The sequence below is a fragment of the Pseudophryne corroboree genome, unplaced genomic scaffold, assembly GCF_028390025.1.
Source record: "Pseudophryne corroboree isolate aPseCor3 unplaced genomic scaffold, aPseCor3.hap2 scaffold_1021, whole genome shotgun sequence".
Classification (NCBI taxonomy): domain Eukaryota; kingdom Metazoa; phylum Chordata; class Amphibia; order Anura; family Myobatrachidae; genus Pseudophryne; species Pseudophryne corroboree.
Window position 1 is genome coordinate 36250 of NW_026967648.1, and position 22284 is coordinate 58533.

The 22284-nt window shown below is 45.9% G+C and overlaps 14 non-coding genes and 1 pseudogene across 14 annotated transcripts; 5 read left to right on the forward strand and 10 right to left on the reverse strand.

The window, feature by feature from the left end:
* Positions 1 to 787: 787 nt before the first annotated feature.
* Positions 788 to 923, reverse strand: LOC134987861 (U1 spliceosomal RNA; annotated as a pseudogene).
* Positions 924 to 1075: 152 nt separating this feature from the next.
* LOC134987938 (U1 spliceosomal RNA) lies at positions 1076 to 1239 on the reverse strand. The gene has a single exon (XR_010193481.1). It is a non-coding gene; the product is annotated as a U1 spliceosomal RNA (small nuclear RNA).
* A 3239-nt stretch (positions 1240 to 4478) lies between these two features.
* LOC134987946 (U1 spliceosomal RNA) lies at positions 4479 to 4642 on the reverse strand. Its single transcript, XR_010193488.1, has one exon. It is a non-coding gene; the product is annotated as a U1 spliceosomal RNA (small nuclear RNA).
* Positions 4643 to 5257: 615 nt separating this feature from the next.
* LOC134987852 (U1 spliceosomal RNA) lies at positions 5258 to 5420 on the reverse strand. The gene has a single exon (XR_010193407.1). It is a non-coding gene; the product is annotated as a U1 spliceosomal RNA (small nuclear RNA).
* Positions 5421 to 5572: 152 nt separating this feature from the next.
* LOC134987821 (U1 spliceosomal RNA) lies at positions 5573 to 5736 on the reverse strand. Its single transcript, XR_010193390.1, has one exon. It is a non-coding gene; the product is annotated as a U1 spliceosomal RNA (small nuclear RNA).
* A 671-nt stretch (positions 5737 to 6407) lies between these two features.
* On the reverse strand, positions 6408 to 6570 carry LOC134987866 (U1 spliceosomal RNA). Its single transcript, XR_010193413.1, has one exon. It is a non-coding gene; the product is annotated as a U1 spliceosomal RNA (small nuclear RNA).
* Positions 6571 to 6722: 152 nt separating this feature from the next.
* On the reverse strand, positions 6723 to 6886 carry LOC134987937 (U1 spliceosomal RNA). The gene has a single exon (XR_010193480.1). It is a non-coding gene; the product is annotated as a U1 spliceosomal RNA (small nuclear RNA).
* Positions 6887 to 7557: 671 nt separating this feature from the next.
* On the reverse strand, positions 7558 to 7720 carry LOC134987868 (U1 spliceosomal RNA). The gene has a single exon (XR_010193415.1). It is a non-coding gene; the product is annotated as a U1 spliceosomal RNA (small nuclear RNA).
* Positions 7721 to 7872: 152 nt separating this feature from the next.
* LOC134987967 (U1 spliceosomal RNA) lies at positions 7873 to 8036 on the reverse strand. The gene has a single exon (XR_010193509.1). It is a non-coding gene; the product is annotated as a U1 spliceosomal RNA (small nuclear RNA).
* A 671-nt stretch (positions 8037 to 8707) lies between these two features.
* Positions 8708 to 8870, reverse strand: LOC134987846 (U1 spliceosomal RNA). The gene has a single exon (XR_010193402.1). It is a non-coding gene; the product is annotated as a U1 spliceosomal RNA (small nuclear RNA).
* Positions 8871 to 9014: 144 nt separating this feature from the next.
* Positions 9015 to 9130, forward strand: LOC134987896 (U5 spliceosomal RNA). The gene has a single exon (XR_010193440.1). It is a non-coding gene; the product is annotated as a U5 spliceosomal RNA (small nuclear RNA).
* A 270-nt stretch (positions 9131 to 9400) lies between these two features.
* On the forward strand, positions 9401 to 9516 carry LOC134987891 (U5 spliceosomal RNA). The gene has a single exon (XR_010193435.1). It is a non-coding gene; the product is annotated as a U5 spliceosomal RNA (small nuclear RNA).
* Positions 9517 to 9802: 286 nt separating this feature from the next.
* Positions 9803 to 9918, forward strand: LOC134987895 (U5 spliceosomal RNA). The gene has a single exon (XR_010193439.1). It is a non-coding gene; the product is annotated as a U5 spliceosomal RNA (small nuclear RNA).
* A 274-nt stretch (positions 9919 to 10192) lies between these two features.
* LOC134987902 (U5 spliceosomal RNA) lies at positions 10193 to 10308 on the forward strand. The gene has a single exon (XR_010193447.1). It is a non-coding gene; the product is annotated as a U5 spliceosomal RNA (small nuclear RNA).
* A 275-nt stretch (positions 10309 to 10583) lies between these two features.
* Positions 10584 to 10699, forward strand: LOC134987913 (U5 spliceosomal RNA). Its single transcript, XR_010193457.1, has one exon. It is a non-coding gene; the product is annotated as a U5 spliceosomal RNA (small nuclear RNA).
* The last annotated feature ends 11585 nt before the right edge of the window (positions 10700 to 22284 follow it).

A 22284-nucleotide genomic window follows, 5' to 3' on the forward strand; every position in this document is an offset into this window, starting at 1 on the left:
GTGTCTCCTCCGTTGCAGACCCCATTTTGAAGCCTTGCCCCCGGACTAAGAGAAAAGAATGCCCTTGCGCACTATCCTGACTTCTCCTCCCGTCTGCTTAATTTGTGCCTTCCAACGCACAATGCGAACAACAGGTGGTGCTGCAGGGCCCACACCCTTTTACTTGCCTTACAGAACAGCTCTGGAGCTGTTACAGTGCCCAGCTGCTGCAAGAAATCAGCTTGAATGCATCAGGGGATGGGGCATGGCCAACATGAGCCCCACACCAAAGGAGGGTGGGGGTGTTTAATGCGAACTAGGGGTCATCCAAGCACTGCAAAAGGCCGCCATGCCCTGCATGCCCCTTTTCTCTTTTCATATGCAGATGAGGGTTCCAGTCAACTTTGCTGGGTGGCCAGAAAAGGGGCGTGCAGGGCATGGCGGCCTTTTGCAGCGCTTGGATGACCCCTAGTTTGCATTACACACCTCCTCCCTCCTTCGGTGTGGGGCTCATGTTGGCTATGCCCCAGCCCCTGAAGCATTCAAGCTGATTTCTTGCAGCAGCTGGGCACTGTAACTGCTCCAGAGCTACTCTGTAAGGCAAGTAAAAGGGTGTGGGCCCTGCAGCACTACCTGTAGTTCGCATTGTGCGTTGGAAGGCACGAAGTAAGCAGACGGGAGAAGTCAGGATAGTGCGCAAGGGCATAGAAGGGAGCGGCTCAAGAAAAGAGAAGTGGAAACAGACAGCAAACTAGGCTGGAGAGAGACCTGAGACAAAGAGATCTGAATTATACGAGAGCCGACGAGGGGAAACACAAATTATGCAGTCAAGTTTCCCACATTTGGGGAAATCGCAGGAGCAGCACACCCAGAGTGCAATGGTTGAGCCTTGCCCTGGGAGAAGCACCTTCATGATCATAGTATCTCACCTGGCAGGTAAGTAGGAGTTGGGCTAGAGCTGGGGAGGGTCGCTGCTCGGGTTCCCCCCTGTGAAGTGAAGGAGATCCAACTGAAGCAGCACCAGGGAACTCTCGAAAGAAGAACAAGGTTAGAGGAAGATCTGAGACAAAGAAATCTGACTTTTACCAGAGCTGACCAGAGGAAAGCACAAACACAGTCCTCCACTACCACAAATAATGCAGTCGAGTTTCCCACATTTGGGAAAATCACAGGGGTCAGCATACCCAGAATGCAATGAATGAACCTCACCCTGGGAGAACAATCTTCATGACCATGGTATCTCCTATGCAAAATAAGTATGATTTGGGATAGGGCTGGGGAGGGCCGCTGCTCAGGCACATCTCTGTCAAGTAAAGGAGATTCAACTGAGGCAGCACAAGGGAACTCTCATCTGGGGACAACAACTGCAGGGAGACCACATCTTTTCAGATGAACATGGGAGGGCGGAAGGCTGCCTAATACTGAAGCACCATCAAATATCAAACCATGGCCCTCATTCCGAGTTGATCGCTCGCAAGGCGATTTTAGCAGAGTTACACACGCTAAGCCGCCGCCTACTGGGAGTGAATCTTAGCTTCTTAAAATTGCGACCGATGTATTCGCAATATTGCGATTACAAACTACTTAGCAGTTTCAGAGTAGCTTCAGACTTACTCGGCATCTGCGATCAGTTCAGTGCTTGTCGTTCCTGGTTTGACGTCACAAACACTCCCAGAGTTCGCCCAGACACTCCCCCGTTTCTCCGGCCACTCCTGCTTTTTTTCCGGAAACTGTAGCGTTTTTTCCCACACGCCCATAAAACGGCCTGTTTCCGCCCAGTAACACCCATTTCCTGTCAATCACATTACGATCGCCGGAGCGAAGAAAAAGCCGTGAGTAAAAATACTTTCTTCATTGTAAAATTACTTGGCGCAGTCGCAGTGCGAATATTGCGCATGCGTACTAAGCAGAATTTCACTGCGATGCGATGAAATTTACAGAGCGAACGACTCGGAATGAGGGCCCATATGCAACAACTAGTACAAGCACTCCTGGGGGAAGGTCTGCAGCAGACGGATTTGCATACGGTGATGTTATCCAAGCAGTGGGCCAAAGTTGACTGGAACCCTCATCTGCATATGAAAAGAGAAAAGGGGCATGCAGGGCATGGCGGCCTTTTGCAGTGCTTGGATGACCCCTAGTTCGCATTAAACACCCCCACCCTCCTTTGGTGTGGGGCTCATGTTGGCCATGCCCCATCCCCTGATGCATTCAAGCTGATTTCTTGCAGCAGCTGGGCACTGTAACAGCTCCAGAGCTGTTCTGTAAGGCAAGTAAAAGGGTATGGGCCCTGCAGCACCACCTGTTGTTCGCATTGTGCGTTGGAAGGCACAAATTAAGCAGACGGGAGGAGAAGTCAGGATAGTGCGCAAGGGCATTCTTTTCTCTTAGTCCGGGGGCAAGGCTTCAAAATGGGGTCTGCAACGGAGGAGACACAGGGGGCGTGGTCACAGCAGCTTTTCTCTACAGTCTGCACCAGCAGGAGCCTACACCATTTTTTATGATCACGCTGAACTGCAGTGCGACTGCAATTACAGCATGGTCAAGAAGGGAGGCGTCATGCTGGGTGGCCATGCCCTGTCACTGTGCAGGAGCCAGCACCGCTCACACACTAGTCCCCGGGTGCAGCCCCCAACCCCCGGGACACCCGGAGCAACAAAATGTAGATTCAGGCCACCAGGCCACGCCCCTACCTATGAAACCATGCCTCCTTTTTACCATTGCGCTGTTTATCTGCGCGCACTGCATTACAATCTCCCTCGCCACCTCTCTGGGTGTCACCAGTGATAGTGACACCTCTGCCATGCTTGTAGCAGCTGGTCCTAAGATCTACGCCTCAAGCCCTGAGTGTTTGCCCTTGTGACTTGTTGATCATCATAGCGAAGCAGATGCTTACAGAAAACTGCAGGGGCTTAGATTGAAAATAAAAAAAATTGATGGGTATAAGGTAGAGAGGAGCGGGTTCGGTTCTCCGAGAACCGAATTCCCCACGAACTCCACGTGGTTTACACTGGTCCGAGGCAGGCTCGGTTGTTCCCGCCTGACTCGGAAAACCTGAACAAGGGAAAATGTCATCATCCCGCTGTCAGATTCTCGTGAGATTCGGATTCCATATAAAGAGCTGCGCGTTGCTGCCATTTTTACTCGTGCATTGAAGAGAGAGCGGAGAGGACGTGGCTATGTTCTCTCAGTGGAAATCTCAATATCAGTGCTCAGTATCAGTGGTTACTTATTGCTGCTCAGTAATACTAGTAGTGTGTCTCTCCTGCTCAGTGTCAGTTCTCAGTAGTATCCTCATCAGTGCTCAGTATCACTGCTCATTGTCTTGTGCTGCATTGTGGTGCTCAGCATACTACAGTACATTACTAATAGTCCAGTGCTGCATCTTGCTGCTCAGTGTCAGTTCTAGTATCCTCATCAGTGCTCACTATCACTGCTCATTGCATTGTGGTGTTCTGTATACTACAGTAACATAGTAATATAGTATATATAGAGGAGCGGGTTCGGTTCTCCGAGAACCGAATTCCCGACGAACTCCACGTGGTTTACACTGGTCCGAGGCAGGCTCGGTTGTTCCCGCCTGACTCGGAAAACCTGAACAAGGGAAAATGTCATCATCCCGCTGTCGGATTCTCGCGAGATTCGGATTCCATATAAAGAGCTGCGCGTTGCCGCCATTTTTACTCGTGCATTGAAGAGAGAGCGGAGAGGACGTGGCTATGTTCTCTCAGTGGAAATCTCAATATCAGTGCTCAGTATCAGTGGTTACTTATTGCTGCTCAGTAATACTAGTAGTGTGTCTCTCCTGCTCAGTGTCAGTTCTCAGTAGTATCCTCATCAGTGCTCAGTATCACTGCTCATTGTCTTGTGCTGCATTGTGGTGCTCAGCATACTACAGTACATTACTAATAGTCCAGTGCTGCATCTTGCTGCTCAGTGTCAGTTCTAGTATCCTCATCAGTGCTCACTATCACTGCTCATTACATTGTGGTGTTCTGTATACTACAGTAACATAGTAATATAGTAACATATAGTAACATAGTTTTTGAGGTTGAATAGAGGCAAATTGCCCATCGTGTTCAACCTGTTTTAAGTTGTGATGATTCTACATACTTGCTGAATAATGTTTTATGACTAGTTAGCTACTATAACTCATGTTACCCCCGGATTAACCATGTTGATATTTTAAGTATTATAACCTTGGATAGCTTTTTCATTCAGAAATGTATCCATTCTTTTTTTAAATCCAATTACAGAGTCCGCCATTACCACCTTCCCTGGCAGGGAATTCCACATCCTGATTGCCCTAACAGTGAAGATCATAGTATCTCACCTGGCAGGTAAGTAGGAGTTGGGCTAGAGCTGTGGAGGATTGCTGCTCGGGCACCCCCTGTCAAGTGAAGGAGATCCAACTGAGGCAGCACAAGGGAACTCTCGAAAGAAGAACAAGGCTAGAGGAAGATCTGAGACAAAGAAATCTGACTTTTACCAGAGCTGACCAGAGGAAAGCACAAACACAGTTCCCCACTACCACAAATAATGCAGTCGAGTTTCCCACATTTGGGGAAATCACAGGGGTCAGCATACCCAAAATGCAATGAATGAACCTCACCCTCGGAGAACAATCTTCATGACCATGGTATCTCCTATGCAAAATAAGTATGATTTGGGATAGGGCTGGGGAGGGCCGCTGCTCAGGCACATCTCTGTCAAGTAAAGGAGATTCAACTGAGGCAGCACAAGGGAACTCCCATCTGGGGACAACAACTGCAGGGAGAACACATATTTTCAGATGAACATGGGAGGGCAGAAGGCTGCCTAATACTGAAGCACCCCCAAACAACAAACCAAATGCAACAACTAGTACAAGCATTCCTGGGGGAAGTTCTGCAGAAGACGGATTTGCATACGGTGATGTCATCCAAGCAGTGGGCCAAAGTTGGCTGGAACCCTCATCTGCATATGAAAAGAGAAAAGGGGTATGCAGGGCATGGCGGCCTTTTGCGGCGCTTGGATGACCCTTAGTTCGCATTAAACGCCCCCACCCTCCTTCGGTGTGGGGCTCATGTTGGCTATGCCCCAGCCCCTGAAGCATTCAAGCTGATTTCTTGCAGCAGCTGGGCACTGTAACAGCTCCAGAGCTGCTCTGTACGGCAAGTAAAAGGGTGTGGGCCCTGCAGCACTACCTGTAGTTTGCATTGTGCATTGGAAGGCACTTAAGAATAGAGAAGTGGAAACAGACAGAAAACTAGGCTGGAGAGAGACCTGAGACAAAGAGATCTGAATTATACGAGAGCCGACCAGGGGAAACACAAATTATGCAGTCAAGTTTCCCACATTTGGGGAAATCGCAGGAGCAGCACACCCAGAGTGCAATGGGTGAGCCTTGCCCTGGGAGAAGCACCTACGTGATCATAGTATCTCACCTGGCAGGTAAGTAGGAGTTGGGCTAGAGCTGGGGAGGGTCGCTGCTCGGGTACCCCCCTGTCAAGTGAAGGAGATCCAACTGAGGCAGCACAAGGGAATTCTCGAAAGAAGAACAAGGCTAGAGGAAGATCTGAGACAAAGAAATCTGACTTTTACCTGAGCTGACCAGAGGAAAACACAAACACAGTCCCCCACTACCACAAATAATGCTGTCGAGTTTCACACATTTGGGGAAATCACAGGGGTCAGCATACCCAGAATGCAATGAATGAACCTCACACTGGGAGAATAATCTTCATGACCATGGTATCTCCTATGCAAAATAAGTATGATTTGGGATAGGGCTGGGGAGGGCCGCTGCTCAGGCACATCTCTGTCAAGTAAAGGAGATTCAACTGAGGCAGCATAAGGGAACTCTCATCTGGGGACAACAACTGCAGGGAGAACACATATTTTCAGATGAACATGGGAGGGCAGAAGGCTGCCTAATACTGAAGCACCCCCAAACAACAAACCAAATGCAACAACTAGTGCAAGCATTCCTGGGGGAAGGCCTGCAGCAGATGGATTTGCATATGGTGATGTCATCCAAGCAGTGGGTCAAAGTTGGCTTCAACCCTCGTCTGCATATGAAAAGAGAAAAGGGGCGTGCAGGGCATGGCGGCCTTTTGCGGCGCTTGGATGACCCCTAGTTCGCATTAAACACCTCCACCCTCCTTTGGTGTGGGGCTCATGTTGGCTATGCCCCAGCCCCTGAAGCATTCAAGCTGATTTCTTGCAGTAGCTGGGCACTGTAACAGCTCCAGAGCTGCTCTGTACGGCAAGTAAAAGGGTGTGGGCCGTGCAGCACTACCTGTAGTTTGCATTGTGCATTGGAAGGCACAAAGTAAGCAGACGGGAGAAGTAAGGATAGTGCGCAAGGCCATAGAATGGAGCGGCTTAAGAAAAGAGAAGTGGAAACAGACAGCAAACTAGGCTGGAGAGAGACCTGAGACAAAGAGATCTGAATTATACGAGAGCCGACCAGGGGAAACACAAATTATGCAGTCAAGTTTCCCACATTTGGGGAAATCGCAGGGGCAGCACATCCAGAGTGCAATGGGTGAGCCTTGCCCTGGGAGAAGCACCTTCATGATTATAGTATCTCACCTGGCAGGTAAGTAGAAGTTGGGCTAGAGCTGGGGAGGGTCGCTGCTCGGGCACCCCCCTGTCAAGTGAAGGAGATCCAACTGAGGCAGCACAAGGGAACTCTCGAAAGAAGAACAAGGCTAGAGGAAGAACTGAAACAAAGAAATCTGACTTTTACCAGAGCTGACCAGAGGAAAGCACAAACACAGTCCCCCACTACCACAAATAATGCAGTTGAGTTTCCCACATTTGGGGAAATCACAGGGGTCAGCATACCCAGAATGCAATGAATGAACCTCACCCTGGGAGAACAATCTTCAAGACCATGGTCTCTCCTATGCAAAATAAGTATGATTTGGGATAGGGCTGGGGAGGGCCGCTGCTCAGGCACATCTCTGTCAAGTAAAGGAGATTCAACTGAGGCAGCACAAGGGAACTCTCATCTGGGGACAACAACTGCAGGGAGAACACATATTTTCAGATGAACATGGGAGGGAAGAAGGCTGCCTAATACTGAAGCACCCCCAAACAACAAACCAAATGCAACAACTAGTGCAAGCATTCCTGGGGGAAGGCCTGCAGCAGATGGATTTGCATATGGTGATGCCATCCAAGCAGTGGGTCAAAGTTGGCTTCAACCCTCGTCTGCATATGAAAAGAGAAAAGGGGCGTGCAGGGCATGGCGGCCTTTTGCGGCGCTTGGATGACCCCTAGTTCGCATTACACACCTCCACCCTCCTTCGATGTGGGGCTCATGTTGGCCATGCCCCAGCCCCTGAAGCATTCAAGCTGATTTCTTGCAGCAGCTGGGCACTGTAACTGCTCCAGAGCTGCTCTGTAAAGCAAGTAAAAGGGTGTGGGCCCTGCAGCACTACCTGTAGTTTGCATTGTGCGTTGGAAGGCACGAAGTAAGCAGACGGGAGAAGTCAGGATAGTGCGCAAGGGCATAGAAGGGAGCGGCTCAAGAAAAGAGAAGTGGAAACAGACAGCAAACTAGGCTGGAGAGAGACCTGAGACAAAGAGATCTGAATTATACGAGAGCCGACCAAGGGAAACACAAATTATGCAGTCAAGTTTCCCACATTTGGGGAAATCACAGGGGCAGCACAACCAGAGTGCAATGGGTGAGCCTTGCCCTGGGAGAAGCACCTTCATGATCATAGTATCTCACCTGGCAGGTAAGTAGGAGTTTGGCTAGAGCTGGGGAGGGTCGCTGCTCGGGCACCCCCCTGTCAAGTGAAAGAGATCCAACTGAGGCAGCACAAGGGAACTCTCGAAAGAAGAACAAGGCTAGAGGAAGATCTGAGATAAAGAAATCTGATTTTTACCAGAGCTGACCAGAGGAAAGCACAAACACAGTCCCCCACTACCACAAATAATGCAGTCGAGTTTCCCACATTTGGGGAAATCACAGGGGTCAGCATACCCAGAATGAAATGAATGAACCTCACCCTGGGAGAACAATCTTCATGACCATGGTATCGCCTATGCAAAATAAGTATGATTTGGGATAGGGCTGGGGAGGGCCGCTGCTCAGGCACATCTCTGTCAAGTAAAGGAGATTCAACTGAGGCAGCACAAGGGAACTCTCATCTGGGGACAACAACTGCAGGGAGAACACATATTTTCAGATGAACATGGGAGGGCAGAAGGCTGCCTAATACTGAAGCACCCCCAAACAACAAACCAAATGCAACAACTAGTGCAAGCATTCCTGGGGGAAGGCCTGCAGCAGATGGATTTGCATATGGTGATGTCATCCAAACAGTGGGTCAAAGTTGGCTTCAACCCTCGTCTGCATATGAAAAGAGACAAGGGGCGTGCAGGGCATGGCGGCCTTTTGCGGCGCTTGGATGACCCCTAGTTCGCATTACACACCTCCACCCTCCTTCGGTGTGGGGCTCATGTTGGCTATTCCCCAGCCCCTGAAGCATTCAAGCTGATTTCTTGCAGCAGCTGGGCACTGTAACTGCTCCAGAGACGCTCTGTAAGGCAAGTAAAAGGGTGTGGGTCCTGCAGCACTACCTGTAGTTTGCATTGTGCGTTGGAAGGCACGAAGTAAGCAGACGGGAGAAGTCAGGATAGTGCGCAAGGGCATAGAAGGGAGCGGCTCAAGAAAAGAGAAGTAGAAACAGACAGCAAACTAGGCTGGAGAGAGACCTGAGACAAAGAGATCTGAATTATACGAGAGCCGACCAGGGGAAACACAAATTATGCAGTCAAGTTTCCCACATTTGGGGAAATCGCAGAAGCAGCACACCCAGAGTGCAATGGGTGAGCCTTGCCCTGGGAGAAGCACCTTCATGATCATAGTATCTCACCTGGCAGGTAAGTAGGAGTTGGGCTAGAGCTGGGGAGGGTCGCTGCTCGAGCATCCCCCTGTCAAGTAAAGGAGATTCAACTGAGGCAGCACAAGGGAACTCTCATCTGGGGACAACAACTGCAGGGAGAACACATATTTTCAGATAAAAATCTTGGTCATGCTCTGGTTTCTCTTCAGAACGAACAAATCTTTTGCCTTTTACTAAAGATTTCCGTGGAGAGGAGCAAAACCGAGTTTTATCTCAATTTTTGCATGCCCCATGTTTTTGGGGTTTCTTTTATCGGTTTAAAGATAGAATGAGTGTGCTTTAATGTAAGCTCATTTGCATAGAAATGACAGTAAATGTTTGTTTCTTTTCAAACAGAACTTTCTTGACCATGCTACTTGCTTGAAAGATCTGGGAGCACATGGAATACAGTACAAACCATGCTTATAGCAAGGAGAAGACAGGTGAGAAATCTGCTTTCTTTCAAATTGGGCGCTCACTTTGATCTGAATGAGGACTGCTGGCACGGCACTCAGGCGACAGGTGGAATCTTGGTCATGCTCTGGTTTCTCTTCAGAACGAACAAATCTTTCGCCTTTTACTAAAGATTTCCGTGGAGAGGAGCAAAACTGAGTTTTATCTCAATTTTTGCATGCCCCATATTATTGGGGTTTCTTTTATCGGATTAAAGACAGAACGAGTGTGCTTTCTTGTTAGCTTTAATGTAAGTTTATTTGCATAACAATGACAATAAATGTCTGTTTCTTTTCAAGCAGAACTTTCTTGACCATACTAATTGCTTGAAAGATCTGGGAGCACATGGAAAAGAGTACAAACCATGCTTATAGCAAGGGGAAGCCTGGTGAGAAATCTGCTTTCTTTCTTTCAAATTGGGTGCTCACTTTGAGCTGAATGAGGACTGCTGGCATGGCACTCAGGCGACAGGTGGAATCTTGGTCATGCTCTGGTTTCTCTTCAGAACGAACAAATCTTTTGCCTTTTACTAAAGATTTCCGTGGAGAGGAGCAAAACTGAGTTTTATCTCAATTTTTGCATGCCCCGTCTTATTGGGGTTTCTTTTATCAGTTTAAAGATAGAACGAGTGTGCTTTAATGTAAGCTCATTTGCGTAGAAATGACAGTAAATGTTTGTTTCTTTTCAAACAGAACTTTCTTGACTATACTAATTGCTTGAAAGATCTGGGAGCACATGGAAAAGAGTACAAACCATGTTTATAGCAAGGGGAAGCCTGGTGAGAAATCTGCTTTCTTTCTTTCAAATTGGGTGCTCACTTTGAGCTGAATGAGGACTGCTGGCATGGCACTCAGGCGACAGGTAGAATCTTGGTCATGCTGTGGTTTCTCTTCAGAACGAACAAATCTTTCGCCTTTTACTAAAGATTTCCGTGGAGAGGAGCAAAACTGAGTTTTATCTCAATTTTTGCATGCCCCATCTTATTGGGGTTTTATTTTATTGGTTTAAAGATAGAACGAGTGTGCTTTAATGTAAGCTCATTTGCATAGAAATGACAGTAAATGTTTGTTTCTTTTCAAACAGAACTTTCTTGACCACACTAATTGTTTGAAAGATCTGGGAGCACATGGAAAAGAGTACAAACCATGTTTATAGCAAGGGGAAGCCTGGTGAGAAATCTGCTTTCTTTCATTCAAATTGGGTGCTCACTTTGAGCTGAATGAGAACTGCTGGCATGGCACTCAGGCGACAGGTGGAATCTTGGTCATGCTCTGGTTTCTCTTCAGAACTAACAAATATTTCGCCTTTTATTAAAGATTTCCGTGGAGAGGAGCAAAACTGAGTTTTATCTCAATTTTTGCATGCCCCATATTATTGGGGTTTCTTTTATCAGTTTAAAGACAGAACGAGTGTGCTTTCTTGTTAGCTTTAATGTAAGTTTATTTGCATAACAATGACAGTAAATGTTTGTTTCTTTTCAAACAGAACTTTCTTGACCATGCTACTTGCTTGAAAGATCTGGGAGCACATGGAAAACAGTACAAACCATGCAGTATCACAAGAGCCTTTATTTGATCTTTCATGAAGATAGAGCAGAATTGAGGACACGTCAACAATTTCTGCCGAAGGTGGTTCATCTTTCCACATGGTGCCTTTGGCCACTGACACCTTCGTTGAGTCAAAGTCTCTGGCTGTGGTCAGAACTTTGAAAATTTATGTCACCAGAACGGTTCAGATTAGGAAAACAGAGGCTCTGTTTGTCCTGTATGCTCCCAACATGATTGGGTGTCCTGCTTCCATGCAGACCATTATGCGCTGGATCTGTGGTAAGATTCAGCATGCTCATTCCACGGCAGGATTGCCGTTACTGAATTAGGTGAAGACCCATTCTACTAGAAAGGTGGGTTCATCCTGGGCAGCTGGTCGGGGAGTCTCGGCATTGCAACTTTGCCGAGCAGCTATTTAGTAAACACTTTTGCTAAGTTTTACAAGTTTGATACCTTGGCTGATGATAACCTCAAGTTGGGTCATTCGGTGCTGCAGAGTCGTACGCACTCTCCCACCCGTTCAAGAGCTTTGGTATAACCCCATGGTTCTTAATGTGACCCCAGCATCCTCTAGGTCGTATGAGAAAATAGGATTTTAATACCTACCGGTAAATCCTTTTCTCTTAGTACGTAGAGGATGCTGGGCACCCGTCCCAGTCCATACTGTGTCTGCAGTTATTACTTGTGGTTATACACATGTTGTGTTACGGTTCTGGTCAGCTTTTTGCTGCAATTGTTCATGCCGTTGGCTTGTGTTCTGTTGAATGCCACGTTCTGCGGCATGCTTAAGGTGTGAGCTGGTAAGATGCTCACCTTAGTTTAACAATAAATCCTTTCCTCGAAATGTCCGTCTCCCTGGGCACAGTTCCTATAACTGGAGTCTGGAGGAGGGGCATAGAGGGAGGAGCCAGTTCACACCCTTTGAAAGTCTTAAAGTGCCCATGTCTCTTGCGGATCCCGTCTATACCCCATGGTTCTTAATGTGACCCCAGCATCCTCTACGGACTAAGAGAAAAGGATGCCCTTGTGTACTATCCTGACTTCTCCTCCCGTCTGCTTACTTTGTGCCTTCCAACGCACAATGCGAACTACAGGTGGTGCTGCAGGGCCCACACCCTTTTACTTGCCTTACAGAGCAGCTCTGGAGCTGTTACAGTGCCCAGCTGCTGCAAGAAATCAGCATGAATGCTTCAGGGGATGGGGCATGGCCAACATGAGCCCCACACCAAAGGAGGGTGGGGGTGTTTAATGCGAACTAGGGGTCATCCAAGCACTGCAAAAGGCCGCCATGCCCTGCATGCCCCTTTTCTCTTTTTATATGCAGATGAGGGTTCCAGCCAACTTTGGCCCACTGCTTGGATGACATCACCGTATGCAAATCCGTCTGCTGCAGACCTTCCCCCAGGAATGCTTGCACTAGTTGTTGGATATGGTTTGATATTTGATGGTGCTTCAGTATTAGGCAGCCTTCCGCCCTCCCATGTTCATCTGAAAAGATGTGGTCTCCCTGCAGTTGTTGTCCCCAGACGAGAGTTCCCTTGTGCTTCCTCAGTTGAATCTCCTTAACTTGACGGGGGAGGGGCTGCCCGAGCTGCCACCCTCCCCAGCCCTATCCCAACTCATACTTATTTTACATATTAGATCTCTTGATCATGAAGATTGTTCTCACAGGGTGAGGTTCATCCATTATATTTTAAAATAGGAAGGTACAAATTACATATTTGAATTGCATCTATGTGCTGGATTCAAATGTCCCCCCCCCCCCTTCCTTTCTCAATTGTGCCCGTCAGCAGCTATTCTAAGGTTGCTGCCAATGGGTGTGACACATTAATTTCTTCTGTGGGGTACACTGGACTCCACAAGGATTCACATTGGGGTGTAGAGTAGGATCTTGATCTGAGGCACCAACCGGCTCAAAGCTTTTGACTGTTCCCAAGAAGCTCAGTGCATTCTCCTCTATAACCCCGCTTCCATGAACAGGGAGCTCAGTTTGTAGTTGGTGCCTTCAGTAGCAGGCCAATTAACAGGGGCCTGCCTCAGGCAGCCTATTCTTAGCTATTAATTTTGACAAGAAAAGAAGAACTTGTTTTATGAGAATCTACAAGGGCTGCAGCAGGCTAGGTCTAATAGACATCTTTACTGCAGCTTCATCACTCCCAGCGGCGCTATATACTCCCGTGCCCTGGTTGCTGGGTCACTGCAGCGGAGGCTCCGGTTTCATCCTAAGGTCAGTCACACACACACCACCCTTCCGGATCACAAGGCCGCTGATGAAGGGGAGCGAGGCCGTAGGGGGTGGGCCGTGTGCGCACTGCGGTGGACACTGATTACTGGGCAGCCGCTCCACTAGCCACCAGGTACAGTTAAGGAGCACTGGTCTGGGGGTTTTTCTCCTATATTAACCCAATTTTGTACTGCCCGCAGCGCATTGTGATAGGTAATAGGGCCTGATTCAGGTTGGATTGCAATCACAATAAGCGATCCAACTGCAAAAATTGCTAAGAGCATACGCATGTGCCTGCATTTTCTGCGGCACCCCGCAGAGAATGTGATCGCCTCTGCCTGTCAATCGGGGCGGGGAAGGGGGGGAGAGGTGGGTCAGCAACACTCCATTTCCAAGTCAGGGATGGAGCGGTGCGGGGGCAAGGCTTCAAAATGGGGTCTGCAACGGAGGAGACACAGGGGGCGTGGTCACAGCGGCTGTATGACATCACATTCAGCCGCTGTGATCACAAAAATGGTGGCGGCTTCCTGCGCGCACATACAGTCTGCACCAGCAGGAGCCTATACCATTTTTTATGATCACGCTGAACTGCAGTGCGACTGCAATTACAGCATGGTCAAGAAGGGAGGCGTCATGCTGGGTGGCCATGCCCTGTCACTGTGCAGGAGCCAGCACCGCTCACACACTAGTCCCCGGGTGCAGCCCCCAACCCCCGGGACACCCGGAGCAACAAAATGTAGATTCAGGCCACCAGGCCACGCCCCTACCTATGAAACCATGCCTCCTTTTTACCATTGCGCTGCTTATCTGCGCGCACTGCATTACAATCTCCCTCGCCACCTCTCTGGGTGTCACCAGTGATAGTGACACCTCTGCCATGCTTGTAGCAGCTGGTCCTAAGATCTACGCCTCAAACCCTGAGTGTTTGCCCTTGTGACTTGTTGATCATCATAGCGAAGCAGATGCTTACAGAAAACTGCAGGGGCTTAGATTGAAAATAAAAAAATTTATGGGTATAAGGTAGAGAGGAGCGGGTTCGGTTCTCCGAGAACCGAATTCCCCACGAACTCCACGTGGTTTACACTGGTCCGAGGCAGGCTCGGTTGTTCCCGCCTGACTCGGAAAACCTGAACAAGGGAAAATGTCATCATCCCGCTGTCGGATTCTCGCGAGATTCGGATTCCATATAAAGAGCTGCGCGTTGCTGCCATTTTTACTCGTGCATTGAAGAGAGAGCGGAGAGGACGTGGCTATGTTCTCTCAGTGGAAATCTCAATATCAGTGCTCAGTATCAGTGGTTACTTATTGCTGCTCAGTAATACTAGTAGTGTGTCTCTCCTGCTCAGTGTCAGTTCTCAGTAGTATCCTCATCAGTGCTCAGTATCACTGCTCATTGTCTTGTGCTGCATTGTGGTGCTCAGCATACTACAGTACATTACTAATAGTCCAGTGCTGCATCTTGCTGCTCAGTGTCAGTTCTAGTATCCTCATCAGTGCTCACTATCACTGCTCATTGCATTGTGGTGTTCTGTATACTACAATAACATAGTAATATAGTAACATAGTTTTTGAGGTTGAATAGAGGCAAATTGCCCATCGTGTTCAACCTGTTTTAAGTTGTGATGATTCTACATACTTGCTGAATAATGTTTTATGACTAGTTAGCTACTATAACTCATGTTACCCCCGGATTAACCATGTTGATATTTTAAGTATTATAACCTTGGATAGCTTTTTCATTCAGAAATGTATCCATTCCTTTTTTAAATCCAATTACAGAGTCCGCCATTACCACCTTCCCTGGCAGGGAATTCCACATCCTGATTGCCCTAACAGTGAAGAAACCTTTCCTCCATTGCGTTCTGAACTTTCCTCCAGTCGCAGCGAGTGACCACGTGTTCTTTTAATAAATAATTCCTCTGATAACTCTTTGTTATGTATCTTTACATATTTGAAGATATTAATAATATCTCCTCTTAGGCACCTCTTTTCTAGTGTATAAATATTCAGCCTAGTAAGTCTTTCCTTATAGTCCAGTACTTTTAGGCCTTTAATCAATTTAGTCTTCAGGATCTCTTACACTTCCATGAGCAGCAGAGTAGTGCAATGGAAGCATGCTGGGCCCATAACCCAGAGGTCGATTGATCGAAACTATCCTCTGCTATGTGCATTTTTTTTTTATAATTAAAGTAATCAAAAACTGGGATTGATATTTTGGCTCTTTTATTTTTACTTAAAGTACAATAACTTTTATCATTTTAATTTGTTTTAATAGTATATTGACAGCATTGTTTTCTTTAAAAAATCCACTTAATTTTCTTTACCCTATTACTGAAATGGTAACTGACAAAAACAAACTACATTGTCACCAGAAGAGCAATGCAAAATGTACAAGTGATATATGAAAATCATCTTCCATCTTGAATTTCAATGATGCATTGGGACAACAATTTGTGAGAAACATCTTCACCCACAAAGAAAGATTTTCTTAATTCCTTACCTGTGTGCTGATTAGATATCACCTTGTTTTCACATTAAACAGACTTCCCCGTGAGGAAGCAGCAAGGATGCAGTGACGTTTCCTGGTGTCAACCTGTATTATTTCAGTAGACATTGAAATGAGGATGCATCTTTGATGCCTTTCCAATGAAGCAAGTTTATTTCAGTAATAGGTGAAAAACCATTCCTACAAAGGTGTTAATCAGAGACTTGGCTTTGTGGACACTTTTCAGAGAGCAAATTTGTTAGCATAAACATAAAATCAGAAAATGAAGAGCTGTTTAATCACTCAATTGGACTTTTCTGCCAGCATTTTTTTTTTCTCTGCAACCCACTGCTAAATTGTGCTTCCTAGCTGTTTTTTTATAAAATCACTTAATCAAATCTAACTCTGATTGAACCACCAACCTTTTGGTTAATAGCCAAACATGCTAACCGATTGCGCCACAGAGACACCTTGCAAAAGTCAATACTGACAAAGGCTAATAATCATTCATCTAGAAAAACTTTAAAAAGTCAATAATCTGGAGAATTTTTGTAAGAAACACATTGGTACTTTCCCATGATGAGTGAGTGCTTCAGGATTTCTTGCACTTACATGGGCTATTAACCAAAAGGTTGGTGGTTCAATCCCACCCAGGGATGTAATTGACCTTGTCATCAGATTTTGGTGATCTTTAAGTAGACAAGTCAAAATTTCAAACCCCCTCTTATGGTGTAGGGTACCTGGCCTTCTCTGACGTAATCAGAGTTAGATTTAATTAACTGATTTTATAAAAAACAGCTAGGAAGCACAATTTAGCAGTGGGTTGCAGAGAAAAAAATAACATTTTAAACCTACCGGTAATTTTTTTTTCTCGTAGTCCGTAGAGGATGATGGGGACTCCGTAAGGACCATGGGGGATAGACGGGCTCCGCAGCAGACATGGGCACTTTAAGAAAGACTTCAGATCTGGGTGTGCACTGGCTCCTCCCTCTATGCCCCTCCTCCATACCTCAGTTAGAGAAACTGTGCCCAGAGGAGACAGACAGTACGAGGAAAGGATTTTTGTTAATCCAAGGTCAAGATTCATACCAGCCACACCAATCACACCGTATAACTTGTGATATACTACCCAGTTAACAGTATGAATCAAATCTAACTCTGATTACATCAGAGAAGGCCAGGTACCCTACACCATAACAGGGGTTTTCGAAATTTTGACTTGTCTACTTAAAGATCAACAAAATCTGATAACAAGTTCAATTACGTCCCTGGGTGGGATTGAACCACCAACCTTTTGGTTAATAGCCGTACACACTAACTGATTGCGCCACAGCGAAACTTTGCAAAAGTACATACTGACAAAGGCTAATAAGCATTCATCTAGAACGTTTCCTATAAAAACTTTAAATAGTCAATAATCTGGAGAGTTTTTGTAAGATGTTTCTTCCATCAACCAATGAAGAAACACATTGGTACTTTCCCATGATGAGTGAGTGCTTCAGGATCTCTTGCACTTACATGTGCAGCAGAGTACTGTAATGGAAGCATGCTGGGTCCATAACCCAGAGGTAGGCAGATTGAAACTATCCTCTGCTATATGACTTGTCTACTTAAATATTACCAAAATTTGATCACAAGGTCAATTACGTCCCTGGATGGGATTGAACCACCAACCTTTTGATTAATAGCTGAACACACTAACCGATTGCGCCACAGAGACACTTTGCAAAAAGTACATACTGACAAAGACTAATAAGCATTCATCTAGAACGTTTCCTAGAAAAACTTTAAAAAGTCAATAATCTGGAGAGTTTTTGTAAGATGTTTCTTCCAGCAACCAATGAAGAAACACATTGGTACTTTCCCATGATGAGTGAGTGCTTCAGGATCTCTTGCACTTACATGTGCAGCAGAGTACTGCAATGGAAGCATGCTGGGCCCATAACCCAGAGGTAGGCAGATTGAAACTATCCTTTGCTATATGCATTTTTTTTTGTTCATTAAAGTAATCCAAAACTGGGATTGATATTTTAGCTTTTATTTTTACTTAAAGTACAATAACTTTTACCATTTTAATTTGTTTTAATAGTATATTGACAGTGTTGTTTTCTTTCAAAAATCCAATTAATTTTCTTTACCCGATTATTAAAATGGTAATTGACAAAAACAAACTACATTGTCACCAGAAGAGCAATACAAAATGTACAAGTGATATATTAAAATCATCTTTCCAGCTTGAATTTCAATGATGCATTGGGGCAACGATTTTGTGAGAAACATCTTCACCCTTAAATAAAGATTTTCTTTATTCCTTACCTGTGTGCTAATTAGATATCACCTTGTTTTCACATTAAACAGACTCCCACATGAGAAAGCAGCAAGGATGCAGTGGCGTTAATGTTTCCTGGTGTCAACCTGTATTATTTCAGTAGATATTGAAATGAGGATGCATCTTGCTGCCTTTCCAATGAAGCAAGTTTAATTTAGTAATAGGTGAAAAACCATCCCTACAAATATGTTAATCAGATACTTGGCTTTGTGGACACTTTTCAGAGAACAAATTAGTTAGCATAAAAATAAAGCCAGAAAATGAAGAGCTGTTTAATCACTCAATTGGATTTTTCTGCCAGCATATTTCTTTTTCTCTGCAACCCACTGCTAAATTGTGCTTCCTAGCTGTTTTTTTATAAAATCACTGATTCAAATCTAACTCTGATTACATCAGAGTAGGCCAGGTACCCTACACCATAAGAAGGGGGTTTGAAATTTTGACTTGTCTACTTAAAGATCACCAAAATCTGATAACAAGGTCAATTACATCGTTGGGTGGGATTGAACCACCAACCCTTTGATTAATAACCAAACACACTAACCGATTGCGCCACAGAGACACCTTACAAACATACATACTGACAAAGGCTAATAAGCATTCATCTAGAACGTTTCCTAGAAAAACTTTAAAAAGTCAATAATCTGGAGAGTTTTTGTAAGATGTTTCTTCCATCAACCAACGAAGAAACACATTGGTACTTTCCCATGATGAGTGAGTGCTTCAGGATCTCTTGCACTTACATGTGCAGCAGAGTACTGCAATGGAAACATGCTGGGCCCATAACCCAGAGGTAGGCAGATTAAAACTATCCTCTGCTATATGCATTTTTTTTTGTTAATTAAAGTAATCCAAAACTGGGATTGATATTTTTGCTCTTTTATTTTTACTTAAAGTACAATAACTTTTACCATTTTAATTTGTTTTAATAGTATATTGACAGTATTGTTTTCTTTCAAAAATCCACTTAATTTTCTTTACCCTATTATTAAAATGGTAATTGACAAAAACAAACTACATTGTCACCAGAAGAGCAATACAAAATGTACAAGTGATATATTAAAATCATCTTTCCTGCTTGAATTTCAATGATGCATTGGGGCAACGATTTTGTGAGAAACACCTTCACCCTTAAATAAAGATTTTCTTAATTCCTTACCTGTGTGCTAATTAGATATCACCTTGTTTTCACATTAAACAGACTTCCACATGCGAAAGCAGCAAGGATGCAGTGGCGTTAATGTTTCCTGGTGTCAACCTGTATTATTTCAGTAGACATTGAAATGAGGATGCATCTTGCTGCCTTTCCAATGAAGCAAGTTCAATTCAGTAATAGGTGAAAAACCATTCCTACAAAGGTGTTAATCAGAGACTTGGCTTTGTGGACACTTTTCAGAGAGCAAATTTGTTAGCATAAACATAAAATCAGAAAATGAAGAGCTGTTTAAACAGCTACTGCCTGAGGGTCTCTTGACCTGGTGCAATACCTCTGTAGCTTTTTGTTGAGGCGGGACGCCATCATGTCTATCTGGAACAGTCCCCACCGACTTGCAATCTGTGCGAAGACTTCCTGATGGAGTCCCCACTCTCCTGGATGTAGGTCGTGTCTGCTGAGGAAGTCTGCTTCCCAGTTGTCCACTCCCGGAATGAACACTGCTGACAGTGCGCTTACATGATTCTCCGCCCAGCGAAGAATTCTGGTGGCTTCCGCCATCGCCACTCTGCTCCTTGTGCCGCCTTGGCGGTTTACATGAACTACTGCGGTGACGTTGTCTGACTGGATCAGAACTGGTTGGTCGCGAAGTAAGGTCTCCGCTTGACATAGGGCGTTGTATATGGCCCTTAGCTCCAGGATGTTGATGTGAAGACAATTCTCCTGACTTGACCAAAGACCTTGGAAATTTCTTCCCTGTGTGGCTGCTCCCCAACCTCGGAGGCTCGCGTTCGTGGTCACCAGGATCCAGTCCTGAATGCCGAACCTGCGGCCCTCTAGAAGGTGAGCACTCTGCAGCCACCACAGGAGAGATACCCTGGCCCTGGGGGACAGGGTGATCAACTGATGAATCTGTAGATGTTACCCGGACCACTTGTCCAGTAGGTCCCATTGCAAGATCCTCGCATGGAACCTGCCGAAGGGAATGGCCTCGTATGATGCCACCATCATTCCCAGGACTCGAGTGCAGTGATGCACTGACACCTGTTTTGGTTTCAATAGGTTCCTGACCAGAGTCATGAGTTCCTGGGCCTTTTCTATCGGAAGATAAACCCTTTTCTGGTCCGTATCCAGAATAATGCCCAAGCAAAGTCAGACGAGTCGTAGGAACCAACTGCGACTTCGGGATATTGAGAATCCAGCCGTTTTGCTGTAACACCTTCAATGAAAGTTATACGCTGTTCAGCAACTGCTCTCTTGATCTCGCTTTTATGAGGAGATCGTTCAAGTACGGGATAATTGTGACACCTTGCTTTCGCAGGAGCACCATAATTTCCGTCATTACCTTGGTGAAAATTCTCGGAGAAAATTCTGCGGAGACCAAACGGCAACGTCTGAAATTGGTAATGACAATACTGTACCGCAAATCTTAGGTACGCCTGATGAGGTGGATAAATGAGTACATGAAGGTATGCATCCTTTATGTCCAGAGATATCATAAAATCCCCCCCTTCTAGGCTGGCGATGACCGCTCTTAGCGATTCCATCTTGAACTTGAACCTTTTCAAGTATAGGTTCAGGGATTTTAAATTTAATATGGGTCTGACCAAACCGTCCGGTTTTGGGACTACAAACAGGGTCGAATAATTTCCCTTTCCTTGTTGAAGCAGGGGAACCTTGACCACCACCTGTTGAAGATACAATTTGTGAATTGCATTTAACACTATCTCCCTTTCCTGGGGAGAAGATGGTAGGGCCGATTTGAAAAACCGGCGAGGAGGCACCTCTTCGAATTTCAGCTTGTAACCCTGAGAAACAATTTCTATTGCCTAGGGATCCACCTGCGAATGAACCCAGATGTGGCTGAAAACTCGAAGACGTGCCCCCAACTGGGCGGACTCCTTTAGCGGAGCCCCAGCGTCATGCGGTGGATTTTGTAGAGGCCGGGGAGGACTTCTGTTCCTGGGAACTAGCTGTGTTGTGCAGCTTCTTCCCTCTGCCCTTACCTCTGGCAAGAAAGGACGCACCTCGTACTTTCTTGTTTCTCTGTGATCGAAAGGACTGCATTTGATAATGTGGTGCTTTCTTAGGCTGTGAGGGAATATAAGGCAAAAAATTTGATTTACCAGCTGTAGCTGTGGAGACAAGGTCCGAGAGACCTTCCCCAAACAATTCCTCTCCCCTGTAAGGTAAAACCTCCATATGCCTTTTTGAGTCGGCATCACCTGTCCATTGCCGGGTCCATAGGACTCGTCTAGCAGAAATCGACATAGCGTTTATTCTAGAACCCAGTAGACTAATGTCACTTTGAGCATCTCTCATATATAGGACAGCATCTTTTATATGCCCTATGGTCAATAACATAGCATCCTTATCTAGGGTCTCAATCTCTGCTGATAAGGTATCTGTCCATGCTGCCACCGCGCTACAACCTCGGCCGACGCAATTGCCGGTCTGAGTAAGGTACCAGAATGTGTGTAAATGGACTTTAGGGTAACCTCCTGCTTGCGGTCAGCAGGGTCCCTGATGGTAGCCGTATCCTGGGATGGCAGCGCTACCTTTTTGGATAAGCGTGTCAATGCTTTATCCACCCTAGGGGAGGATTCCCACCATATCCTGTCCATTGGCGGGAAAGGATACGCCATAAGAATCCTTTTGGGAATCTGCAGCTTTTTGTCTGGAGATTCCCAAGCTTTTTCACATAATTCGTTTAACTCATGTGAGGGGGGAAAGGTTATCTCAGGTTTCTTTCCCTTATACATGTGTACCCTCGTGTCAGGGACAGGGGACTCTGTGATGTGCAAAACATCTTTTATTGCAATAATCATATATCGAATACATTTAGCCAATTTTGGTTGTAACTTTGCATCATCGTAGTCGACACTGGAGTCAGAATCCGTGTCGGTATCTGTGTCAACTATTTGGGATAGTGGGCGCTTTTGAGACCCCGAAGGTCCCTGCGACATAGGGACAGGCATGGGTTGACTCCCTGACTGTTCCCTAGCTTCAGCTTTGTCTAATCTCTTGTGTAATAAGTTTACATTAGCACTTAAAACATTCCACATATCCATCCAGTCAGGTGTCGGCGTTGTCGATGGAGACACCACATTAATTTGCTCCTGCTCCTCTCTAGGAGAGCCTTCTACCTCAGACATGTCGACACACGTGTACCGACACACCATACACTCAGGGAATCCTCTTATCTGAGGACAGTTCCCCAACAAGGCCC